Below are 5,388 nucleotides of genomic sequence, written 5' to 3'. Positions count from 1 at the left end.
GCATTTCAAATATGTCATATGATTACAATAACATCAAATGTCGATGCATAGCTTTTATCTAAATGTATTTAGAATGGAATGTATTTAAAATGGAATGGAATCCAGATGCCAGTCTCCCTTCTCGACACTCCCCACAGAATACTCAACACCGAACTGACTAATTTCAAGCTTATCAACTCTCACAGACTGGAAACCCTAAGGGATGATGGAGAGTCAATGAAGGAAACAACAACATACTTCACAAAGATGGAGTGAAGGGCTTGATGGGGAGAGGGGTAGAGAGCAGTTCGTTGGGGGAAAGTGATGAAGGGAGAAAGAAGAGTGGTGTGTTATTGTTTTTATTCAACCTTTAAAAAAAATTGATAAACATTTTTAATGGGACAATGTACTGTAAACCTAAACATAACCACACAATCATCAAGTCACAGTCAACCTGTCATTTAAAAATTGCAATTACCATATATTAGGCATATGATGAGTTACTGAACAACACATACTGACAGACCTGACCTCTCAGTTCACATGAGTCTGGGCCCATAAGAGCCTGTAAGAGCATACATATTAGAGTGTTTTAGATGCCTCCTGACTGTGTCAGTTCACATTTAGCAAGAAGAGACAGGATATCCTAGTTACAGCCTGCCACATTTCCACTGACGGATTGATGAGCGTTGAATACCTCTCTGAGCAGAAACACAATCTCCAGGACAGATGGATGCACTGACTCTGTTCACATTGTTTCCATTAAGCCTCCCCCTAAACCTACGACAGCCGTCGTCGCTGTGGCACATAAACTGAACCATATGGACAGTGTTTAGTGTGAGCACGCGGTCAAGACTCCACTGGGATTGATTGACAGTTCCTGTGGGAGTGGTGAATGCAATCTTTGCAAGAGCTTTTCTCTGAGCTCCGCCGGGGTAGGGCCCGGGAGTGGTACCCGGGTCAGGAGTGTGGTGTGGCGGATGCTGCTGTTCGAGTCCTTATGGCCGAACCTGTAGAACAGCCTCCAGCAGCACGGCAGACAGTGGACCATGTCAGAGAGGAGGTGGCCGCTGAAGATCATGTAGATCCACGGGTTACAGCAGCTATTCAGACTGGCCAGCAGAGCTGAGATGATGACTGCGGTGTTCTCTGAGTCTGGAGAGAGAAACGGGGAAGAGGGGGTGTCAGCCAAGTCAGTGAAGGAGAAAACATTCAAGCTTGTTCTGTTGATCTACTAGCAGTGACACAGACTATTTATGCGTACTCTCGAGGGAGTCTCAGCAAGCCACTAGGTCTGAAGGGTCACTGACTCTCCAGGAGAGATTAGAGTCAGTGCATCCATCTCTCCTGGAATAAGTCAAGGGATCTGAATAGTTTCCAAAAGCGCTGTAGTTTTAACCATATTTTTAGGTTATACAGTGTTTGTTCACATTTACTTTGTTTACTAACATTGGCGTAAAACAAGCATATGTTTTCGGTTCTAATGTGGTGCGACAGTTAAATGAAGCTCATAGGGCATTTATGAGTTATATTCTTCAATAATCAAGTGGGTACGTATTCTTCACTTATAAGTCTAAAAATGGATGTACAACTGATGATTGCCTCTAAGGTGAATGCACTAACTAAGACTGATGGTCGTTTTCACAACTGTCTGTCACACCTGCACAAGGGTTGTTTTATATGGCACGTGTTTAACACTTATGTATGCCCTTTAGGTAATTCTTCTGTTTTTCTATTCCGCACTGTCCCATAAGTCAAGCCACAGCAGATGGATCAGCTACATTCAGACCTCATCAAGGCAATGGATTATGAGTTAATGCACTTCCAGTAAGATATTTTTGTGCACGGTTATTCCATTGCGGTCACAATAATGTACCCCAGGACTCCAGTTTGCACAGTCTATAGCTCAAGTAATACGTATTGACTGTCTGTATAGTCTATTTGTTTCAGTTAGGTCTATGTATCTGAGAAGGAGTCATAGAGTTTTTGTCTCACTATATCCGTGGTAAACTGTTGCGTAAAAGCTATCTAAATTTGGAGAGCAGTGAAGCAGATTTTAGGGAAGCCCCTTGGGTAATCCATGAAAGATGTGCTGATGCTGTGCACTATCACCAACATATTATTGAGTAAATAGGCCTAAGCAATAATAGAATGTTTAAAAACATGGCACCGGCGCGCGCTGCCACTAACTCACGGCTCAGAGCCGAAATTCAACACGTACCATCCCACGAGAAGCTCTCATCCCACACCGACCACATCTGTACGGTGAAAAACGGAGCCCAGCACACCACGTACGCCAGCACGATCACGAAAGTCATCTTCACTGTGCGCAGCTTGGCGCGCGAGATTGTGGTGATGCTGCTGACTGAACTCTTTCCGATCAGCCTATTCTTGGTCACAAGTGCCATCGCAATCGTGCTCTTCTGGGTCTTGTACTTTATGTTCAGCCAGATGGATCGGCAGATGAAGCCGTAGCAAAGCATGAGCACGGCCACGGGCACGAGGAAGATGCCCACGGTGATCCAGGTGATGTAGGCGCGCACACCCCACGGCTGGATGAAGTGTCCCCAGCAGTCATACACGGCCGAGCCCGGGCGGACCTCGCTCAGTGAGAAGATGAAATACTGGGGCATGCTCAGGGCAAGACTACACACCCAGGTGGCCCCGATCATTATATAGGCGCGCTGCGTGGGCTGGTGAATGTTCTGCATCGGGTGACAGATTGCGATGTAGCGGTCCAGCGTCATCATCACCATCATGTAGGTGGACGCGAACATCCCTAGCACCTGCAGGTGCTTGACGATACGACACAGAAGGTCAGGTCCGTAGAAGCGGAAGGTGACCTCCCAACAGAGCTGCGGCAGCACCTGGAAAAAGGCCACAGCCAAGTCCGCGAGGCTCAGGTGTTTCATGAACAGGTGCATGCGCAAGGGCTTCCGTCGGCTCATGTACATGGCCAGCAGCACGCTCAGGTTCCCCACCACAGCCACGAAGAATGTCACGCTAAGCACTGTGATCTCGATCTTGGCGACCTCCTCGTTCCGGCCAAACGGGTCGCTGGAGTTCCCAAAAGTGCCGGTGTCGTTCCCAGGGTCCTCCATCGTCCCCGGCTTGCCGGTGGGGTCGAAGGCTATGTTCACATTTTCTTCCATGAGGGTGAGTGAGCTCTCTGAAGGGAAGAATGCGTCTCGGAGAAGGTCATGACTTTCCTGAACCAATCCGCGCGCACGATCACCTGCTGCCACCTGGCTTTTGAATTTGAGCAAGTCTTAAGTCTATCGTCTACATAAACTCGCTCTTTGCGCACAGACCAACATTTGTGTTGGCTTGGCAAAGATGTGGAGCACTTCATAGTGTGAAACTGTATCTGTGCGCAGTCGCCACCAACCCTTTTTAAATAATTGTATACCCCAGAGACCGCCAATACCCTCCTCGTCGCCAACAGCCTCTAAACAGCCTAGGACACAAAAACAACAGCAGAGAGAAACAACATGTATGGCAAACATTATTGTTTGCATGGGTGGAATTTATCTGAAACAGTCGTTACCACTTGCAAGTAAATAGGGAACACACCGATGTTTTACATTGTAAATGTCTCCAGATTCTGTACTACAAAGCCCAATAACGAATGGTGCAATCAGTGGGTAAATATTCATAATGTGCGCTACTGGTCAGTATTCCATATCCATTTACTTATCATACCTCTAAGAATAATTTTTGAAAAGGTAACAACAATATTTTTTAAACATGTAAGGTGACCCATTTTTGTATTTGAGATGATGAAGATGTTCTGATGTCATGTAACGTTTTTCTGTGTTTATCATATACCATATACCACATTGCGTTGACCAGGGACGTCGCTAGGCCTATTTTAGGGGGGCTTTATCTGTCGTCTTGTGAAACAGTGGATGTATAGAATCTAGCTTGCTGAAGTATTTACTGCAAATTGAATGTACAATTTTGTAAGCATGCCATGCAGATAGATTTAACAACGTAGCTAGCTAGCTATGTTCTTGCTTAGTGTGCAGTGATGGAACAAATACCTGTATGCCTATGGATGTGTAGCTAGCTATCTAGCCGATCTGTGTATAGACCCAGACGTTTGGTATACATATTAGTTCAGAACCTAGCTATGAACCTCAGCTATCGTAGCCAGTTGTATCAACTTCAAAACAGTCTGAATGACATTAATGAAGCCTATGGATTAAGTAGAATATAATATAACTTTGTCAATGATGCAAGTTGTATATACATGTAGTTATTACCATGCATGAGATCCCTACATTGTAGTCTGTACATTTTAATATATTCATTGATCATGTACTCTACCTTGGCATATAAATGTGCAGTTCAGGTATGAATGTCTTTGAGATTATTTTTCAGTCATATCCAATAACAGGAGTATCAAATTCCAGTTTTTGAATGACTCTGTGTCTGCATGCAATTATACACTTCAACAGGGTTTGCTAATTTTGGTCCTGGGACATCAATGGTTACACATTGAAGCTAATAGACTAGAAACAGGATTTAAATAGTTAAAGGCTGGTTTGTAATTCATATATACAGAACAACAGTACACTACACTTCCAATGCATCATGTAAATAGTCTAAAACCGGTTCATCTCAATACCGAATGCCCTTCATCTGCATTGATCTGATAAACACAGGATAGGTGTAGTATTTCATCAAATTAGACTTAATTTCAACCAGTAGAGAATGTAAAATGCTTTATTGAAAATCTCATTATCCAAGTGTTATAAATACATGCATTATAAATATTATAATGGTAATGTTATAAATTCAAGTTCAATCTGTACTTCAATGCACATCTGTTGTGCATTATGAAGAAAGAGGCGGCGGGAGAGGTGTAAAAGGGAAAGAGGTAAAACATAGGAGCAGGGAAGGCAGCATATGATTAATGAATCACAGAGCTACCTAAATATTCTTACTTCATCACAATTACATAAGTATCACTCGACAGCCCAAAGGTTATCTTAAAAGCAGGTGAGGTGGCGATGGTAGGACTGGGGGTTGGCATCCCCTCTCACATCAAAACATATCTGCAGACAAGAGACAGATGTAGAGAGAGCATGTTTAAGCCTTGTTTTTATTCTAACGTTGTTAGTCATCAATCAGGAAGTGAAATGCAAAACTGACCTTGGATCATTAACTCTGGGACTACTTCATCTCTATTTCAATGTAAAGCATCTCTTTAATAATACTTAATGTTGAACAGACCAAGTGACCTCTAACCTCTGATCATGTTGTGCCCTCTACAGTGCCTTGCGAAAGTATTCGGCCCCTTGAACTTTGCAACCTTTTGCCACATTTCAGGCTTCAAACATAAAGATATAAAACTGTATTTTTTTGTGAAGAATCAACATATGGATATTTCAAACTTTTTTAACA

The 5,388-nt window shown here is 43.4% G+C and overlaps 1 pseudogene; it reads right to left on the bottom strand.

Annotated features, from left to right (window-relative positions):
- Positions 1 to 324: 324 nt before the first annotated feature.
- Positions 325 to 3,146, bottom strand: LOC135533995 (arg8-vasotocin receptor-like; annotated as a pseudogene).
- Between the last annotated feature and the right edge of the window lie 2,242 nt (positions 3,147 to 5,388).

This window comes from Oncorhynchus masou, unplaced genomic scaffold, assembly GCF_036934945.1.
Source record: "Oncorhynchus masou masou isolate Uvic2021 unplaced genomic scaffold, UVic_Omas_1.1 unplaced_scaffold_2895, whole genome shotgun sequence".
Taxonomy (NCBI): Eukaryota; Metazoa; Chordata; class Actinopteri; order Salmoniformes; family Salmonidae; genus Oncorhynchus; species Oncorhynchus masou.
Note: the sequence above shows the minus strand (reverse complement) of the source record. Positions and strands in the feature narration are given on the sequence as shown.